At 44.0% G+C, this 21109-nt stretch overlaps 1 protein-coding gene across 8 annotated transcripts in view; it reads left to right on the top strand.

Moving 5' to 3' along the window:
• Window positions 1-21109, top strand: part of ELF1 (E74 like ETS transcription factor 1) — an 88760-nt gene that overhangs the window by 14950 nt on the left and 52701 nt on the right. For 2 of the 8 annotated variants that reach the window (XM_021374879.1, XM_021374808.1), the window contains exon 1: window positions 7573-7721. The exons of 2 other annotated variants lie outside the window; for them this stretch is intronic. The gene's annotated coding sequence lies outside the window, so the exon portion shown is untranslated. Of the gene's footprint in view, window positions 1-7183; window positions 7293-7572; window positions 7722-8785; window positions 8950-9300; window positions 9403-21109 lie in introns of those variants that run through there. 4 more of the 8 variants (XM_021374824.1, XM_021374818.1, XM_021374869.1 and 1 more) reach the window with 4 other exon arrangements.

Genomic DNA, 21109 nt, shown 5'->3' with positions numbered 1-21109 from the left:
GGGTTGGAAGAGGCCTTTAAGATCATCTAGTTCCAACCCCCTGCTGTAGGCAGGGACACCTCCCTCTAGCCCGGGTTTCTCAAAGCCCCATCCAGCCGGGCCTTGAATGCCTCCAGGGAGGGGGCAACTACAACCTCTCTGGGCAACCTGTTCCAGTGCTTCACCACCTTCATGGTTAAGAATTTCTTCCTAATATCTAGTCTAAATCTACCCTTTTCCAGTGTAAAGCCATTTCCCCTCATCCTGTTGCTACCTGCCCTTATGAAAAGTCCCTCCCCAGCTTTCCTGTAGGCCTCCTTCAGGTACTGGAAGGGCACTATAAGGTCCCCTTTAATTCCATAAATGAAGCCTGCATCTGTGCAGGAAATCAGCGGAGATGCCTTGCTTCGGGTTGCAGAACTGAAAGGACAACAGCAGTTGGAAGAGAAGCTAACAGTTCTTCATCAGACTGGAGCTGTGGAAAATGTACCAACCACTCGTGTGCATATGCTGGATGCTGTTTGTTATTGTCTGAAACACAAATGTGAATAAATAGTTCCACAGTACTTATTCGAGATATCAACAATAATTTCCTGTAGCACGACCGACTTTCTGGGGCTGTGCAGTCTCCACAGCCTAACTCCCTAGCCTTAAAAGAAAAAATAAAAATGAAAAAGGCAGCTGCAAAAGCACAGCATTGGGTCCAGAACTGTCTGGCTAAGGGCGGTGCCTGGCTGCTCTCCCTTAGGAGCGAGTTGGATGGGGAACGTTATGAACCCTCCTTCTGTCCTCTCTCTCTGTATAAAGGCCAAACAATAATAGTAGTACTAACATTGTCACGCTCTAACTTCTGTGCCTGTGTGCTTGTCTCGGGCTACACCAAATACTTTGTCCGTGAATAACAACATTCCTCGCATAGAAACTTTCTTCAACTCTAAGCTTCATTCTTGATTTGATTTTTATACTGATAAATATAGACATGAAAAAAATCCAGTGTTCACACTGGGTTTTTTTCCTAGTATGTGTTTATTATTCATGAATGTGTTGCAACATCCAAAAATGTAATAAGTGACTCACAGTATGAGAAAAGGAAAAATAGAGTTATGGCTTTTTAATGGGGATTCCTCAGCGGACTACAGAGTGTTCCAGTTCAGAGGCCGCTGTTTGATGATACCAAACTCATCCAGTCCTTGCTTTTGTGTTCTTTCTGCATGCATTTGCAGCACATTTTGGTGCATGTTCACCTTCCTTTGCTTGTCTGATTTTTTTTGTCTTATATTAGCAGTGACAAAATTCCAACATTAAAACCAGTGAGAAACAGAACAGTAGGATTAGAAATATTTCTGGTTATTTGGTTATGAGGTTTGTTGTTGTTGTTGTTGTTTTAGTTTTCATCTAAAAAAGAAAAGAACAAAGGCAAAATTTACTGCAGCTGGCATAGTTACATCTCTAATAGTTGTAGATAATGTTTGTGTTCTTACAAATTATCATTGCAAGGACTGCTGAGCAAACATAGCTATCCCATGAAAGCAAGACCTCTGAAGGAGTATAATCATGGAGGATCAGAAGCTGGCCTTGTGGGGTGTCTACTGATCGATTCAAGAGTCAGTATTGACTTTTTCTGGAAAGATCAATTTGTGTTCTTGAAAAACTGAACATTTTCTTTAACTTACACGATTTTGAACGGTAACAGTTTCATTTCATGCTTAGTATCCCCTCAGCTCTGTGTCAGTCTTGCATAATAGCAAAGAACTTGTATTTGCTTAGAAGCAAGCTGAGTACAAACCCATAGGTAGATGACCTAATGCTTGTCTTTCAAACTGGCTGTATACACAGGTGATCATTTCTTTTGAAAAGCCACAGATTTAGCATGATCTTATTGCAGTCAGAATTGCATAGCCTTGTCTAATATTAAAGGAAATTTTTAAAGGTTTCCCAGAGCTGTTATGCATTCCATCTGAGAATTCAGCATAAAAGCTTCATAATCCTATGCCCTTGTGTTCTCTTGGGATTGCCAGTGATTGTTACCATGCAAAAATGAGGTCATTTTGGCTTTGTTTATTGCAAATATTAAGTAATGAGGAGTTGTAGAGAGGTGTTCTGAGTATAAAATGGCATTACTGTCATAATCTAGAACTACATTTGAGTGTTGAGTAGAACTACAGTGCCTTCCATCTTGTTTCTACTTGTAGACTGAAACTATGGTTCCTGGCTGTCTTTTCAAGGAGTAAGCTCTTCTAGATTAAAAAAAAAAGAAGAAGAAGAAAGCAAATGACCCAGATAGAATTATCTATTTGTTTGCATAAAATAATTTCTCTGTCTGCTTATTTCTCAGTCTTTCCATTAGTTGGCTTATTTGCTGTATGGCTCATAACAAGACAAAGACTGGAGGTGGTGTTTAAAGATAAAAAGATAATTTTTGGTGTCCCAGAATGAAGGTCTGGAAAGCAATAAACTAGAAGTGAGTTGTGTTTCAAAACATAGCAGTCTTATTAGTCTGACTGGAGTTAGTGAGAGCAGTGGATGAGGCACAATCATTTCTCCTGTCTGTCACTAGAGAAAACCAGGTAACATTGCTTGCAATTTAAAAACATTTCAGATTGTGGTTTAATCTTTTCTGTTTCATCATTTTTGAGGGATCTGAATTCTGCTGAGAGAAGCAGTACAGGCTATAAATTTGTTCTATTGTTCTGATTTGCTTGTGTGATTGCCTCATCTGTGGGTTTTAAAGTGTAACTTCCATTGAATCTACTGGCACCTGCATATGTATAGGATGGTAAATGACTTTCAGTGCACTTTGCAAAACAAGTATACAAACAGCATGAGGAGGAATGGTGGGAGAGAGTTGGATTGGGTCTGAGAGCCATAGGTTAAGTGGCATGGTTGTTCTTTCTGCCTACATCACCCTCTGGATAAAGTGCCTCCATTTCTTTTTCAGCTAGCATGCAATCGTGTGATTCTTAAGGTGAAAAATAACCTTTTGGGTGCTTGACTACCACCCGCAGAAGGGAGGTCCTCCTGTCTTTGGCTGGCTGTGCTCATCACAGCCTTTTCTGAGCTGATTCAGCTCACCAACCGCAGAGAGCTGCTGATGCTCCCCACCCACCCCAGTCAGCTTCCTGCTGCATTAATGGGTTAAATTGGGTTGGTGGAAGGTTTAATGGGTACCACTTGGAGCAGAACCAGAGCAGGGAGAGGATGGCGAGAGAAAAGTGCGGTTGGGGGTTGGTGGAGAGAAGCTGTAGCATCTAACTTCTGGCTGAGATTGGATTAGACGTTATCTTCTGTCAGAGCTGTATTTACTGCCTGGATTTTTGCAATTCTTTCCCTCCTAAGTGTTTATCAGTAGAAAGGAGGGTATAACCACATTTTAAGCCGTTCTCAGAAATACTGATAAGTAATGCTTCTCAGCAGAGGCAAGCCCATAACAAAAGGAGGAAGGAAGGGACCTAAGAGAGCAGGGAGAAGTGACTATACAAGTAGATTTTCCTAGGGGCTTGTCATCTCTGGGATGTGACCTTGGAATACCTGAGAGGTGATCCAAGAAGACTTTGTATAAGGCTGTAGAAGGTCAGGGGTTTCTAGCTGTGTGGGATGCTGCTGTGCTGCTGGCAGAGGTACTTTGCCAAATCTGTATTCTCTGGGAAACACTGGAGGCAAACTTGGAAGAACAAAATGGATGAGGTTAAAGCTCTCTGGTGCTTGGTTGAGAATCCATTGCAGTCCAAGTGCTTCTCTCACCCTTTCTGCCACTTAGGTGTAATTTCTGGAGTCTTGGAGTTTCCTGACCAGAGCTGCAAAAGGCTCTCTTGTGTATTTTGAAAGATGACGACATTGATTATCTGAAGGATTCTGATCAAACATAGGATGACTGGGACACCTTCCCTTTCAGCCTTTGAGAAGAGTAATGGCCTATTCATATGTGTTTTGTTTACTCTCGCTTTTCCTTTCCTACAATAAAGTTTAGAAGACCACTACAGTGAGTAAGTGTTTTCCTTCAAATTTATTGTGTCCTGTATTCAACGTGCACTGGAACCACTAAAAATTAAGAACTGATAGCTGTGTGGGCTGCACACTGGATATCCAAAGCCCTGGGTTCTGAATTTCTCCTTTGAGATTTTCTTTTTTTAATGAAATCTTTGAAAATGCAAGAGGTTTGTAGACAGTGATGAGAACTTCTATTTATCTGAGGTCCTGTAGCAGGGACTTCCTCTGTATATAGGAACAAGTTACATTGCAAGCAATGCTTGCCTTGATGCAATTTCTCCATGTGTAAATATTTAGGTCATTTTGCATTTGGCAGTGAAGCTATTGGGAATTTCTGTGTTTTGTGTGGCACCTACCACAAAGGGAACTGCCAGCCTACAAGTCCCAGCTACAGGACAGGGATGTTGTGGTACTAAAATGTTGTAGGAGTGCCAGTACAGGTTCCTGGTGTTGTGTACAAGGTGAAAGGAGAGCGCAGGAGTTAGGGTGTGAGCTTCAGATTTGGATGAAGGCTGGTTCAAGTGCTACCCTTTCACACACACATATAGTTGATTGTGAGCACATGGCTCATTTCTGTGCCTAGTGTGTAAAGGGGATTATTGGTATTTCCTTCCTCCAAGGGCACTTGAGATTAAATCTGTTGCAAAGCTTGAGATACTCAGGTCCTACAAAACTGAATGACAAATGGAAGTTTCTCAAATCCTATTTTCATCCAGCGTTGAGCCAGAGTTTTCCCTTCAGCCTGAAGAAGCCCTGGGCCAGTGCTGAGGGCAGGGAAGTGGTCTGTCCCCTCATGGTGCTGGTGCAGAGTCGCCGCATCTCAAGGCAGGGTCCTATGTCACTAGGGACTTCCTAGGCTGGCATGTGAAACAGTAGCAAAATGGAATCTTAAGTCTCAGTCTCTTCATTAAAGTAGTATGAGGTGAGGTGAAATATAGTATTTCATCTCCCTCAGTCTCTGTCTAAAAATGAAGGCTGGGAACAGGCACAAACCTCTCACTAGGCCCCTTCTTACATGACTAAGATGTCTCTCATTTCAGGTAGGTCAGCATACCTCTGGAGCACCTCTTGGGCCTGCCCTGGCACTGGGGCCACTGTAGTGGAGGTTTTACAACACCATCTCCCTCTTGCAGACCTGTAGCTTTCAAAGCTGGATAAGGAGGGGAGCAATCACCCACCTGGGGTGTGAGGAGAGTATAGGCTTCCCTGGGGGCCCGGCTGGCAGAAGAGGAAGCCACGTCCAGGCCCACACAGTGCACTGCCCGCTCAGCTGCACCGTTCCCCTTCGGTGTGCAGGGCTGCAGGAGCCAGGGCCAATGAAAGCTTGAAAATTTTATTGCACGTTATTTATTTATTTGTGCAGCACTAACTTTTTCTGCGGGTTGGTTCCACCGCCTGCTTCACTGTGTGGCTGCACAAATATTTGCACTGGGAAACAGCGGGGGGAGTAGCTTGGTGCGAGGAGTATGCAGCCGGGACGGAGTGGAGAGTGAAGGCTATTTGAATTGGCTTCAACCGTGCTGTTGGTCAGTGTCTAGCTATGTCTTTTGGGCAAATGGTGATCTGAATTTCATGGAGATACTCATCCCAGCAATGGGCAAGGTCACTTCTCTCAGCCAAAATTATACTTAGAAAGAAACTCAGTTCTGAGGTTGAACATTCACCTGCATCATCTCTCGCTAAATATTTTTACATTTTATATATGCTTAAAAATATATATTCCTTCCAGATTCAGCCTACAAATGGCAAAATGTTTGCATAGCTTGCGGTCATACATCTCTATGGAATGATTTTTCAATTTGGTTGATTGCCTGGCTAAGACTGTTGCTTTATTTTTTCCTGTAAAGCATAACTATTAGACTTTCTTTAATAATTAAAGTGGTGCTCTCCCTGTGTCCATGTTACAGTTTCCTTGAAACCGCTGCGCTGCTGGGTCAGATTTCTCCCCAAAGTGCTCCAAAGGGTTTTGCAATGCAAGAAACAAATGTTTTCAGATGTAAGATTGTATTAGAATGAAGTTGCTGGAGAGGGGCAGAAGTACACCTGTCACAAGAGATGGAAAATATACAGTATTAAAATAACGTGGCATTTCCTCCACATGGTCTCTTCTTTCAACTGAGAAATACAAACGGAGATGTATTTTGATAAAGAGCTGTAGTGAAGCTATCTGAGTAGTGACTTAACTGCTCACTATGCAGCAAATAAAAAAACTGATGCTGCTCCGCTTGTCATTGTTTTCTTTAGGTCTTCCTCTAAAATAGGCTGAAAAATAGCATGATAAAGTACATGTAATAAGGTAGTACCTGCGGAACTGTTCTTTAAACAATAAGCTGAGAGCAAATTTGGCCTTGGAGTGCCATGCAACTATCATAGAGACTGAATTACTTGTGAGGAAAAACAGAATTTTCTTCTCAGTTAGTAAATATAACTTGTAGTTGTCCAGAGGACCATGGGTCTTGCTCAGTGAATCCCGTGTTGGACCAATGTTTAATTTTCAGTAGGGGGAGTTTAATTACAGCTGCATCTTAATCATATTTGGAGGCTTTTTCCATTTCTGTGCTAGAAGCAGTGTAAGGCTTTTACGCTGTCATTGCTGCTGTGTGCCAGGCCACCTCTGCTGCGTTCTGCCTCCCAACCCAGCCTCTCACTCTTTGGTTACGCTCCTGTGCGCAGGGTTTAGGTCCCTGTGCCATGCTGTGCCTATGGCCAGCGCGGTTTCCAGAGCAGTATGTTGGACTCCGTCCTTCTGGGAATTAGCTTCAGTAGAAAATGGCGTGCATGTACCCTTCCCACTAAAACACAATGGAAGGAAGTCTGTGCCCATCCTCCGCACGTGGTAATTCTGAGACTGAATTTTTGCCAGGCCTTTTAATGTTGTCCATCAGTCCGAGTCCTGTGGATGGGGTTCCTCTGTGGGTTGGGTGGCACGGAGTGCGGGCACGTTGGTCTAGTGCATATTTGGCACCGCATTTGAGTTCAGAATGTGAGGAGCATGTTGGGAATTTACCAGGGGATTCTCGAAAGCCCTGGCTTTCAGTGACATGCATGCCGCTCCTTTCCCTGACTTCACTAAAAACTGAAGGGGCTAAGTTTCCCTGGTCGACTTGGGCCCTCCTGGGTTTCATTTTTTGGGAGTTAACCACTTTAGCATGAGCAATACGGCAGTGGCAGCAGGTAGGAAATACCAGATGTTCTGCAGAAGTGTATTTATTAGTCATAAACGTGGCTGGGGCGGGATGTTGGGCAATGACACAGCCGGGCCTGCCCTCACCCTCTGCCGAGGGACGTGCAGGGCACGGAGAAGGGAGCCAGGGAGGATAGACCAGGTGAGTCCTTAGCTGCTGGGTATGGAAGAAAAGGGCCTCTCGCCATGGTTTGGATGCGAGCGGAGGAAGCGGGGCGCGAAGGCTGTACCTGCACCGTACCAACAGCAGGAAAAAAGAAAAAAAAAAGGAATAAAAAGCCCCCCAAAAGGGAGAGCGGATAATAAAAAGCCTCAGGTGGCGGCCGAGCTGGGGAGTGGGGCCGCGCCAGCACCACCTGCGGCCCGAGCCGGGCCGAGCGGAGCCGCCGCCCGGGGCGTGCCGAGCCGAGCCCCGCCGCGCCGCCCGGCCCCGCGGTGAGTCACCGGCCGGGGCCCGGGCACCACTTCCCCCTCGTCAGGAGCCATTTTAACTGCATGAAGCTGCGGGGCGGCCGGGGGCGCGGTGCCGCAGGCCCCGCTGCGAGGCGGCCCGGGAGCGGCGTGCGGGGCGGTACGTGCTGTCCTGGGGCGGCGGGCAGGAGGGCGGACTGTGCCAGCTCCTGCGAGGGGTTATGGGCTGAGGGAGGACCGCCTGCCGAAGTGCGGCGGCTGGGCGCGCTGCGGGGAGAGCTGAGCCGCAAGTTAAAGGTCCGCTCGGCGCAGAAGTGCTGTGAGCGCTCTGCCGCTCTCTGCGTCGCTTGGGGCGAAGCGCTCCGGCCGCTTGTTGAGAGCAGCGCACTTAAAAAAGCACTCGCAGTTTCGCTGCGCTTTGGACACGCCGTCTTTGGGACGTGTCGGTATCTCAGGCACGTTGCTGCTCTGACTGCCTCGGTGGCAGCTCAGCCGCCGATACAACATACAGTATATTCCATCTATTGTATGAATACCTTTCAAAACTCCGCACGCCTCTGCACGGCCCCGCGCAGCAGAGCGCGGTGCGAAGCAGCTGGCGCCGGGCGCTGCTCCCGGGGAGCACCTTTGCTCTGCCAACCTGTGCTGCATGAAGATGGCAGGGCCGGGGCTGCCGAGGGGCTCACCTCGCCCCGCTGCTCTCTGCTTGTTCACGAAACGGCCGAATTTGACTGCAGCTGCCTCGGTGCGGTTTTAAAATAGAGGAAGTTAAAGTGTTCGGTATATAAAAATGGGCCGGAGCTCTCCTTTCCTGAGAAAAATGATAATAGTGGGGGTTGTGTGTGTGTGAGACAGAGGGACAAAGCAATTGTGAAAATGGGGTCAACGGTGGTTGGAGCAGGAAAATCCTTGAGCGGGTGCTCTGTCAAGTTACTTTTCAGTTTTCGATGCAGGAATAGTACTTCGATGCCCCTCATTATATACTTCTGAACTGTAGCACAGTATTTTGAAAAACAGAGGAGTGTTTCCACCTTGTTTGTAGTTGAACAGAAATGCACGCTAATACCTTCAGAAATTTGGTCCAAGTAAGTAGCTTTGGACCCCATGCTTCAGGCTCTCAGTTCTGCTGAATGTCTTCTGCTTGGGAACCGAGTGACAGGGAGCTCCAGCTATCACGCAGAGGGCAGTACTTTGCAGTTTCATTTGCTGTTTGAAGCCGATGTCTGACAGTATAATGGAGTCTTGCTTAATGCTGTGATCGGTTACAGAGGAGGGAGGGAAGGAAGGAGGGAGGCAACCATTAAGTACATGGTCATGTTTTGGGTGAGGCTGCCTCTTGCCTTTGCTGCTTTCCACAGTTTGCTCGCGTCTTCCTTCTGCGCCTTATGGTATGGTTTGTTTTTCCTGTCTTTGATTTTACATTTTGCCTTTTTTCTACGTTTAAATCAACGGTTTTTTTGCACGGGCTTTGGGAATTTGCTTGGTGTGTTGTTTCACTCTGAAAAATCCACGGAGGAATTAATAAAGCGACAGAGGAACCACTTGGAAAGAAACTGTTTTGAGTAGGAGGTAGAAGTTTTTTCTGAAGGGTTTTTTAACGGATTTGCATCTTCCGTTTTTGCCGTGTGTTTTATTTTCGGATCGTAGGGCTGAGCTAACAATTGCCTGTCACACTGGCAGCCAACGGCGCAAACCTCTCTTTCCTCACCTCTTTCCTTCACTTCTTTTTCGTGTACCAGACCCTATCAAGACATCCAGCCTTCACGTTTCAAGCTAACCTGTCCTTAGCTCCCAAGCCACCACCCCTTCTCTTGGGCAGAACGCTTCTTCTGTGCTGAAGGGTAAGTGCTGCTGCTTTCTCTTGAGCAGGGCTTCGTGAAGGAGCAGTTCCTCTTTGAAGGTAAAGCTGCCATGTCTGTGCTGCCTTGCTGCTGTGTGAGGATGGCATCAGGACTACGGAGGCATCTGGGGAGCAGTGGTAGGAAAGGTGATCTGAAATTCCTCCGAGCCTGATAGATACTGACTTGAGCAGGTCTTGTAGGAGGCAGATAAGTGGGTTAGAAGTGAAAGAGAGATGGCATTTGTTTTTTGTTGATTTTTGCAGCTGAAGCTTCAATCTTAAAAAAATCCCCTCTTTTCTTCCCCCTCCCTAAGGCAAGGATCTTTCTCTTTGGGTTGAGTTTGGGGTTGCTGAGAGATGAGCTGTGGAAGTGGTATTGGTAGGTGCCAGTTTGTTTGGACTCTAGTTCCAGACCCATGCTTTTGCAAAAATGCTGTTTTCTAGTGTATTTTTTTTTGCATCTATTAACTGATAGAATTGCTGAGTCCATGATCTTGGCACTCAAACAAGAAAAAAAAATTGAATGTACAGATTTCAAGAATGTTGTTGGCCTGGTAGAGCCTGATGTTTCAGTGTTGCTGCAAACTCAGACTCTAGTGGTGTTCTTTACTCTTTGGATACTTGTGTGCTTAGAAAAACGCACAAGGTGTATATACTCTTCTTTCTTTTCAGCTCGAGCGTGGGGAGACTCCAGGTGGTCTGTGCTATGCGAGCTGCTAGGAAAGGCTGTGGAACGTAAATGCAGGATTTCCCTTTATATCAGTGAAGAAGCTTAGATCTCCAAACCAGCTTTCACTTCTTGAAAGTGTTAGTAAAATTTTCTCAGATTTCACGGGCAGATTTTGTTGTTTGTACTGACAGTTCGGTAACTCTTATGTTTTGCTGCATGTGTGAGTAGCAGCAAGGACTTTTCCTCCCGGAGTAATTCAGTAGAGGAGTGGCAGGAGGTGGAGTTGATGTTTCCAGCCATGGTTGTGCTCCACTCTGTGAGTGCTGAAACTTTGCTACCATACACCAATGATTTACTGTGCTTATCCTTTTAATGCAACTGATGTGCTTTAGAGATTAGTTGCTTTCTTAAATTGTATTTAAGTGTTCCTTCCCAGATAAAGTGTTTGACAGAGACTGTGCGTGCTGAAATTGGAAGTTTTTGCTTATCATAAATCTGCAGCAGCAATATGAAGTGCTGTAGACTCTCTCCCTCTCTTGATATGAAGGGCTGATCTCTGAAGAGGTGAAAAACAATTTATTCTTTAGTATGGGTCTGTCTGCAGAGCTTCCAGCTGTGCTTGTCTTTGTGCTAAAGGGATCCCATTAGATAGGGAGTGAAGTTTATGCATTCTTACCTTGATGTGTTTTAGGCCTTGACTACCTAACAGCTGTCTTAGTGAGGAATTGTGTGGCTACAGCTCAGGTCGTTTATCTGTCCTTAAAGAGATCAGTCACCTTGGGTCACGTGTGACTTTGTTCTGGGTTAGGGTTAGAGTGTGAAAATGATGGCCATTTTGTTAGCTTCCAAAGAGCCTTCAATTCTCAAACCTGTAGGTAGAAGTTATTTTTACGCATTGCAGAAAAAATTTTTGCAGTTCAGATAATTTGCTAGGAATAGGAATACCAAATATATAGGTTGGAAACTGTGGGAAAGAGTTGTTTGTAGAAGCAGGCAGTGACACTCAATCCATCTATAATTAGACATTTTAGTCTATTTCTAGAATCCTCTATATTTAGCTAATCATCAACATTTCTGTGTGAATATACCAGATTTTTTTTTTTTTGAGGGCTGCTTTGCACTTCCTGAGTGGTTACTGTTAGTGCACAAGTGTCTCATGGCTTCATTTGAGAGCTCCTAATTTGAATTTACTTTATCTTCTTGCATGGTGGTGGTTCAAAGTGGGCTCAACATAAATGTTTTTCCATACTCTTTCAGAATTGCAAGAAAGGGGTCAACATGATTCAAATTGCTGTTAAAAGAAAAAAGAACGTGTTAATATATACTGCAACCGCGTGCACCGTTTCACCATCCTGTATGTTTTTCTAGGTGTACTTGTATTTTACATGGGATATTTTGACACTAAATGAAACTGACAGGTCAGGAGAAAGCCACTTTGCTTTTGTGAGTTTTGTATCAGGTCACTTGTGCTGTTTTCCATTTTCAAGTTATCTCAGTATTTGTTCAGTTTTGTATTACAGCTAGGGAAAGAAATGGCAAAATGTGATTGTGAAACTACGGTACCAACTTGTGATTCCTGGGGCTGGCCACTGTCAGGCAATTAATGTTTAACTTGCTTTTCCAACCAGACTCAATTTCAAGTTAAAAGCAAGCTGACAAAGATACTGTTAGTTTTCTCCTCTTTGTGTGTGCCACATGTGCCACGCAGAATAGTTTCAGAGCTGGAGAGTTATTTCCCAAGGATGCGATGGCACGAATTGTTTGTAGTGGGAGTTGTCTCTCCAACCAGAAGAGGACCCTCTTAGGACCATCTTTCTTGAAAACTGTATCTTGAAAGCAGGAAGAATTGCTCGCTGCCTGCTGAAGGTGAAATCTGGCCCTATTCCTTGGAGGTGGTTGTTGCATTATCCACTCCCAGTCTCTTGTTGTGTTTGCTGTATTGCGCTGCTATTTTTTCCCCTCTCCAGAACCTCTGTAAACTATATGCTCTCCGTAGCTATTCAAGAATTGTAACAGTGCTGCAAATTAAGCGTGGGAGCTGAATAAGAGATTAGCTATCAAGAAAATAATGTGCAAGTTTACATGCTGTTGGGTGGAGGCTGCAGCAAAACTACACAAATTGCAAGAATTTACTTTGCTGGCTACGCGTGCCTCTGAATGAGCTTGTAGAGAACTGTGAGCCCAGCAAGGTGTTCCAGGTGCCTTCCCTGGTATGTTAGCAAAGGGTGAAATCCCGTGGGTTTTTGTTTGTTTGTTTGTTTTGTTGTAATACTTGTATTTCAAAAATGAGAAAAGAAGGAACTGTAGAGAGGAAGTGTCTGTATGGGGACTTTTTTCTCTGCAAAGGTGGTTTTAGACATACGAAAATGAAACTTTCTGTGTTGAGAAGCAGTCTCGAGTTTGCTTGACTGCATGGTAAAGCATGTAGCATTATTAAAAGCATTGGATCTCTTCTATTGGAAAAAAAAAAGTGTATTTCTTCCAGTATCAGCTAAAAGCAACATCAAAATAAGTCGCTTCTGAAGCAACTAAGAAAACTAAAATTTTAATTTATCTGAAGGGGCAACAATATAGGAAGCCAATAATTTGGAGCATTTAGAAATGGACCTTGGGGGTGTCTTCTGAGAGGAGAACTGAGAAGAAAATAACTGTTAGTTGAAAATGTTCCTAAACGCATACTTCTGGTAACTATGTATTTTTCCATGTAATAGGATATTTGACCATTTGTTTTTATGAGAAGTAAATTATCTTTTAATATGGTCCTTCGAATGAGCTCTATTAAATGTTTCAGTGGAAATGGAGTAGAAGTAATTCTGAACGGTAACAAATGTCAGAAAGCTTTTGCCAACTGCAGAATAAGAACTCCATATCACAAATGTTTTGATAAGAAATAATAGGGATGTTTATAGAAAAGATGTCATAATTTTGAAGCCATATAGCTAGAAAAGGATGTATTTTGTGTTGTAATGTTTAAAGCTTCTCTTACACGTGCCTTATCTTCCAGTGAACTGAAGAAATGTTTTGTTAACTGCCAGGTTTTGTAAACACCTGAAAAAAAGCTGTGACATGATTACATTGATCTACTGGGATTTAAAATGTGTACCTTTGAGGAGAAGGAGAGTAGCAGTTATTAGCAGCACCGAGTTAGCTGGGTGAATTAAGCACTGCCTTGCGAGACGAGGCCGTGGGTCCATACGCAATGCATGGGAGTGAACAGGGGGGAAAAATAAGGAAAAAAACAGTTGGAAGTTTTGTGGGTTCGTTTTTTGTTGCTTTGTGTGAGAATCTCTAGATAACGTGAAATCAGGAAAAAAGATGACTGTGTTGTGAAAGCAGCTTCATTTTGAAGGTTGGCAGAGGCTGTGTTTGAAGAATGTGTTGTCGCACCGTCTGCCTTGACCAAGCTTGGTTCTTACAGACTGGGTGGGGAATCACTGCTAGTGCTCGATGCTGTCTCCGGTGTCTTCACTGCTGGTGTGCATGTTGAATGCTCTGGGACTTCGCTGCTGCTGCTCATTTTTACTTGGAACTGAAGTTTACCTGCCTAACCTCCCCCTTCACAGCACGGCCCATTGAACCCACATGGCAGTGGTATGAGTGAATGTGCCTTGAGGCCCAGAAGGGAGCTGTGGAACCAAGCAAGTTTTATTCATGTAACAAACTGGCCTGGAGGTGATGGGTTGTAAAGCCTTACACCTCTCATTTAGCAAAGTGGCATCTACCCAGGCCCTTACCTTGCCCTTAGGTTCTTGAGTCAATTGTAAGTTGTTCTCATTGAGCTCAAGTCGTGATTTTTAGCTCTAGACACATCTGCATACAAGCTAAACATATGTGTATCAGTCTAATTTAATTGTTTTAAATTTACTATTAGCTAAGCTGCTGGAGGTGAGCGTGATCGTGTCTGCATGTTTCTGTGGTGAGCGTAATCGTGTCTAAATGTTTCCATGGTGGAGGCTGCGGGAGTACCCATTCAGCTGCACCCATGCTGCTTGGGTGTACCACCCTCATTTTTCTACTCTGATACTGTAGTTTTCTCCTTACGTTTTATTGCCTTCCCCTCCCATCCACAGTCTGAACTGTTTGTGTGAGCAATCCCTTATCTGGTTCAGCTAAAGCCAGCCACGTTAGCAATGAGGTGTTCAGGCCATGGGAAGGTGCCTGGCTCGTTGGCTGGGACTGATTTATGAGCGGCGGAGCTGGGGAGTTTGTGGAAACAGAAATCATAAGCTGGGGCTGAAAGGTAAGAGAGGACAAAGTAGCACAGTTGTCCTTGGGACAAGTCAATTGTCAACAGCCAAAGCTTCTATGAAGAGATAATTAGGACAGTTAACTCTCCTATGTAGTATATTTTAAACTATTAAAAAACAGGTTTACAAATGAATTGTCTGAACCCTACATCTAGATCCTTCTGGTTGAGAGGCAATTGTTAACCACTAAATTAGGTTTTGGCCAGGATTACGTAGTGAGGTAAGTCTTGATAATATAAACTGGAAGGAAAAGGTGTGCATTAGTTAGTTGGGGAACACATGCAAATAAAAGTCTGCAGTGTTTTTGGTGTTGGGCGAAGTTCAGGCTTTTTTGTCTGTTTTCTTCTGGGAGAAGGGAACACAGGGATGAGAACTCTACTGCAGCTTTCTGAAAGAATGTTGTTAACGTCTCGCTTTGTTAAAAATATTCTAGTTATTCCTGTCTGCTGAATTGGGTTATTGAAATGAGATGATGACCTTTGCTCTGAGCCTGAACAATATGAGAGGAAAGCAGGTGTTGGCAAAGATTAAAGCTTTTACCTCTACCAGAACATGCAGATAGAGGCCTGAAGCTCTTAAGATGCTGTGTTATTGCTAAGACTATGAAAACTAGGAAGAATTTGAAAAGTTGATAATGGTCAGTTGCCAAGGGCAATGCTGTGATAAATTATTAACTCATTGCACTGTACTGCCTCGTAGTGCAAACAGTTAGAAGCTGGTTACTGTGCTCTGCATGGTAAGTCAATACAGTAAAAAATTCCTTGGTTATCTGGAAAATGTCTTCTTTGGGGTGTTTATTAAAGGGACACTATGAGATTAAAAACAGTGTTGCTCTCTGTTGAAGGGGGAAATAGAAATCCGTGCATCAGTTGACTTCTTGTTGGCTGTGGAAGCCTGGTCAGTGGATGTTGATTTGCTCAGTTTCACTTTTGCTCCTCTCCCTACATGGTGCTTTCAGATGTAATTCCTCCTGTCTCCCTGCAAAAGCTCGATGGGAGCAAGGCTGGCAGATTCAGAGTTTTGGAGGCACAAAGCAGGTTGATTCATAACTGTTTTGAAGGAAGAGCAGTTCTGTGGAAACCACTCCTCCCTTGATAGCTGTAGTGAAGTTAGATGAAGAAATGTCCAATGGACTGTTTGGAGCATGCTGGTGCCTTGCTGCCACTGCCACACAGCAGCTTCTTCAAGGAATTCATTTTCAATTTTGTAAGAATTGAGAAATGCTGATTTCTGCTTAGCTTTCTTAGCTTTTATACATGTAAACAGCGAAACATTTTTCTTTCCATCTTTGGCGAAAATGTACAGAGCTTGAAAACTTAGTCTCTAGGTGCCTCAAAATGGAAATCATTTAAAAAAGAGCACTCTCAGCATTACTCTAGCCCTATATGTGTATTACATTAATTTTTGGCTAATTTAATATTGTATGTGCAGTATACTAGAGATGATTATGCTTGTGAATATAACTTCTTTTTGTTATGATTAGGGCTAGTACAGCTGTAATATCGTGAAAATAACTACATACAAGAATCTTGAAATGTTGTCATGGTTTTATGATTTTCGGTTATTGGTATTCCACATCATAACATCATGTAGTGAATGTACCTGGTTCTCAGAAGAGAAGGACTACTACAGTCCCCACGGCACTTTGCTCCTCTGTTACCATTTTCCAGCCGGAGGGAAAAGATAAAAGCTCGCAGTATAAAAACTTGCAGATCACGAGACCTCGTCCCTTTTTCCGCCGTCTCTCGTCTTGGCAGCACCTCGCTCTCCAGCCGTCTTATCGTCGGTAGTAGAGTAAGGCCTACCTTGACTTTGGGACATTCTCTCTCTCTGTATTGGATTTATCAGCTTAAATTGTAATTATATTGTATTATAGTGTGTTGTTTTGCATTCCGATATTTTATTTAGTAAATTAGTTTGTTTCTCCTCAGATTGTTACCGCTGTTCTTTGCTCTCAGGGCCATCTCCCTACCCTTTTCCCCTTTCCCCTTTTCCCGGGACGTGGGCCCTTGGGTCCCCCGTCCCCTTTGTCACGGAATCAGGCCTAACGCCCGTAAACCGCCGACAAATGTTCACTGTAATAAAATGTGCTGTTCATTAGCAGAACACAGATGAACTGTCAGGGTCAAAAAAGATACCCAATTTGAGAGTAAACCATTTCTGGATCAGTGTCAGCATCTGCCACCCCAGTTTTCTTAGGAAAATGTTGAATCCTGCCAGGACATGTTGCAAGATATGACCAACGTGACTTACAAACTAAGAAACAGATCTATAAAGTGCTGTTGGCTACATAGTATTGTTGGAATCTGAGATGGAAAATACTTCTTTTTCAGTCCTCTTCTAAGTCCTTTTGCCAATCCAGCAAAACTTAGTAAGGCTCAGATCATGCTGCAAGGCTTTTTAGTTCAGAAATGCTTTTGAGCAACTATGGCTTTTTATCTTTTTTAATTTGTTGACTGTTGAGGGTTACTGGAGTGTTTGTCAAGGGTGAGACTTGTGTCATAAGTGGACTTCAGAAATGCTGCAGAAGCAAGCATCTGCTACAAGTTCTTCCAGAGGCTTTCTGTTAGTGTCTGATGGGTCCTGTTTAGGACTTTCTTCTGACTTTCAGGGACATGAATGGATCAAGGTCCCGACATGGAGGGATGTAGTCTTGCCTTCTGGAGCACTGGACAGCTGCGGTTCCTGAAATAACCCAAGTGGTCACAGAGCTCAGATGGCAATGTGTGAAAACTGGGGATGAAGACTGCTCTATCAAAGGAAACACTTTACAGAACAGTCTTCTAGTTAGAAATAGGGAGAATTTGGAGCTTGATCTTTGTCAAGAAGTAGCGAAATACTGACTTTGAGATGGCTCTTCTACTGTAATTGCCAGTCACCATTTGAATGCAGTTTTATTTCCAAACTGTTCTGGGAGAAGAGTAGAGAGTACCTGGGGGTGGAGAACCTTGAGTTCCACAAAGGGTAAAATACCAGAACTCCATGAAATCCAATTATTACTTTTTTTTTTTTTTTTGCTGCTTCTGAATTTATACAGAAAACGTTCCCTAGACTGTAGTAGAAGGTGATAGTTAAATCTACTAGAAACCTACCAGTTGTTTTATGCCTCAGCTTAATACATGAGTGATATTTTCTACTACTGTTGTGGGCAAACCTGCAGATACAGCGCAAAATTTGTTTTGGTCAGCTTTATACAGCTGTAACAAAAAAGGTGGCTACTAGTGGAGGAAGAATATGAGGCCATCTTAGAGATTCCTTGCCGTGCCTGGAAGTATAGTTTTTTAGGTTGGCCAAGGAGAAGATGTCTGGCTACATTATGGGGCTATCTGGGTCTGAATAGAGGACTGCATAGAGAGGCTGAGTGTAGCATATTGCTTCTCATATATATACACCACTAAAACTAGACAGTACTAGGTAAAACTGTTGCAGAGTTTTTGCTTTTCACTGTGATTTTGCTTTGTCTAGCAGTTGATTCTTCGCTTGTTTAAGCCATGTTAACTCTTGTGTTTATCTACTAAATACTCAGCATTTCAATTTTGTGGTGGAGTAGCCAGTGCTATTGGAGCTGTTAGTGGTAGAAGAACCCCACAAATCACCCAGCATGTCCCCTTCTGTAGGATGGGGTGGTCCCTCCAAGCAGAGGTGCTAGTGCTATGTGGCAGAGAGGTTTCTGCAATCGGCTGTGGTTCGTTTCTGAAGATTTCTACTTGTTTGCTTGTTCATCTCTAACGTCAAGTCACTTCATTTCTTGGTGGCTTTAAAACCTATTTGAGGAAGGCCAAATGCCAGAACATCCCGAGCTGGGTCACGTGCTTTCCTGGGCTGTGGGGGGCGACGACCGCCATTTTATGCCGTGCTTCAGCAGCCTTCTGGAGCCGTATTTCTGTAAGTATGACCTGATTCCTTTCCATCCACCCAGCTGACCAACATTTTGTGTGTGGGCACAGCCTTTCACTGTTTTTGGAACAGTGCAAGGCTTCAGGCCTGGCGGGGACGGGCTGCGGGGCAGCAGATGGAGCCACGTGGGCAGGAAGCGCCATCGCTCGGCCCCACTATCGCTGTCTTTGCTTCCTGTCAGTTAAACCACCAGCGGCGGAGCAGATGCACCACGAGATGACTCCAGTTCTGACACGAACAGCCATTGTGCAACACAACTGTCTTCTCAAAATACACTCACGGCTGTGGGCTTGTGGTATTATTATCCATTCAGACCCTTCCTTAGATACCTGAGAATAAAGAACAGAACTTTAATTAGTTGAAGGGAAAGCAGCACTTGAGCTCTTGAAGCATAACCTGTAAAACACTAACCAGGGAAGTTACTGCAGAGCAGGGGTCCCGTGTGTCTTTTTCGGCTTCTACTGGTATAGGACTTCCTAAATGCATATGAGAAACAGAATGTCAGGGCACAGAGTCACATGCTTCCACGAGTGTCCTTCCTAGCAGATAATTGCCATGGTACTGGGCCTCACCAGGTGTTATTGTAAGATACAGTAATCTTCACAACGATCTTCTTTCCCTTCTAATTCAGTTGAGGGTCCATTTCAGTTAGGAATCCCTGGCTTTCAGTTAAACTAATCATTACATGTGTACTCTGAAATGTAAAAAAGCAACAACGACAACAACAAAAAACACAGAGAAAGCGCATTAGAACTTCTGTTTTAAAAGGTACAGTGTCTTTTTTTATATCTACATCACACGATTTCTAGATAGGTGTATTGTTACAGTGCAGTTACTTTATTGAAGATAGAGCCCTAGCAATATAATACTCTGCATCAGGTTTTGGAGAACTGAGCAGTCCACACATCAAAACTAAATTGGAACTGAAACTGGGCAGATTAATTTCAGCCATTTTGAGTGGTTTGGTGCTCTTTTCTTCCTCATGTGACAGTGTAACGGCCAGAGTTTTTTTGTTGTTTCTTTTTTCTTTTTCTTTTTTTAACTGTTTATTTGCTGATTAGCCAGCAGTGAGTGGAGAGCGGCTTTTCTGCCACGTGGTAAAGTGTTACTGTTTGCCTGCTCTTTAATCTAGAGGCTTTTACTCTGAGGGGTGTATCCTCTGAATGGAAAAGAAAGGTTTGTAGGGGCAGTGAGATCAGATGGGCGAGGATTTTTTTGGTGTTCCTGGCTTTTTTTTTTTTCCCCTAACTTTTCTCAAATTATCAATCAGTGGGCTCCAATCAGAGATGTCTTGGCTCTGAGGGAGCAGCTCCTGGTTCCTTGAGTTCCTGCAGGACATGGAGCCAAGACCACAAGGCTAAAAATCTGAATTTTGCCTCTGTGAAGGGCACCAACTCCCATGTTTCTGACACAGTTGTGCTGGAAGCCTGTCTCAGCAGTAGGTTACTTGTGCTGATCTGTTTCTTTCAGTTTTAGCCCTGTTTTTCCTGTTTGAGAGGAAAGGTGCAAATGGGGCATACAGCCCTAGAGGGGGGCACACGTTGGAAAGTCTCCTGAAAACCTTGCTTGAATCTTATGGTACCTTGACAAAAGGCATGATATTGTGTGTGTGTATTTGTTTCCCACCCACTCACAATTCTGATATTAATGTACTGTATCTGTGATCACAGCAAACCGCATTTGGTTGGAAACTGAGACTTAACAATCAGAGACATCAGAGTTTGCAGTCACCGTTAGATCAAATATTATGTGTCAGAAAAAGAAAAGAAAAAGAGGCTGGAGAACAAGCGATGGGATGGATTAGAAACATTGCCTTGTTTATGGTACCACTTTCCACTTTAACCTCTGCTTTCCTTTTTTTTTTCTTTTTTTCTTCCCCTGCTGACTCTGTACAGGTTGAACGCTATAGTGGGAGAGGAAAGGGTAGGGTGGAAGTGGTAGATAAAATGTTATTTTCATCTCTGGTTTCTGTGATAATTTGAAGTTTTCATGCTATGGCTGAGGTCTACTGAAAAGCTCCTTGCATGATGAGGCTAAGAATGACCTTAAGCCCACAGTTTCTGGCCCACAGTCAGTGGAAAAAACTGGACTCTTCAGGAGAGGCAGCCCGCATTCCCTCCCATGTCTGCAGGGAGAACTTAGAGCAACCAAGTGCCTTTCTTATGGAGATATTTGAGGTTTTTTTGAATTTAGAGGATTTGAATGCAGGGAAAAGTCCTTCATGTGCACACGTCTGTGTGCTTGCATGAATAACGATGTGGAATATAGTGCCTTTGCTTTTTAAGCCCATATAACGAGAGTGGGTGTTGGCCAGTCCTGTGTACTGCATAGCAAAATCTTTTTGAACATGGATGTCATAATATCTGTTTTACTCATTCTCTGGAGCTGAGGTTAGGTGAAAGAGGGCTCCAGGAACCCTTCAGAAGCTGGAGGCCGCTGTGAGGTTGCACAGCTTTTGGTTGGAGGATGAGACTGAGTTGGGTACGTGGCCCAGCCTGGGATGACCATTGGTTCTGTGCTTCCCCCAGATGGTTTGGTTCCCCAAGCACTGCAGCCTGCCTTCCCTCTGCAGCTGGGGCAGTGGGGCTGGGCAGTGCGAGGTTGCATGCAGCAGCCCCTCCCAGTTGAGTTCTGCAAAGGACACAGGAACTTGAGTGATGAAATGAGGAAGAGGTGAAGCTTGAATTTCTCTCCACCTGCTTTGCGGGGTCTCTAGAACTTTCCAAAATACCCAAATTTTGTAGGTCTTTTCATGTCACACTCATGAATTTCTGCATTTAATTCATTAGCAGGGAATTCTTGCGTCTCCTCAGAGCAGGTGTTTGCTCATACAAGAGGGACTTGGGCTTCACAGCCAGCTTTTCCCCAGACATTATGAAATGAGCAATACTGGC

Source organism: Numida meleagris, chromosome 1 (genome assembly GCF_002078875.1).
Source record: "Numida meleagris isolate 19003 breed g44 Domestic line chromosome 1, NumMel1.0, whole genome shotgun sequence".
Taxonomy (NCBI): domain Eukaryota; kingdom Metazoa; phylum Chordata; class Aves; order Galliformes; family Numididae; genus Numida; species Numida meleagris.
Note: the sequence above shows the minus strand (reverse complement) of the source record. Positions and strands in the feature narration are given on the sequence as shown.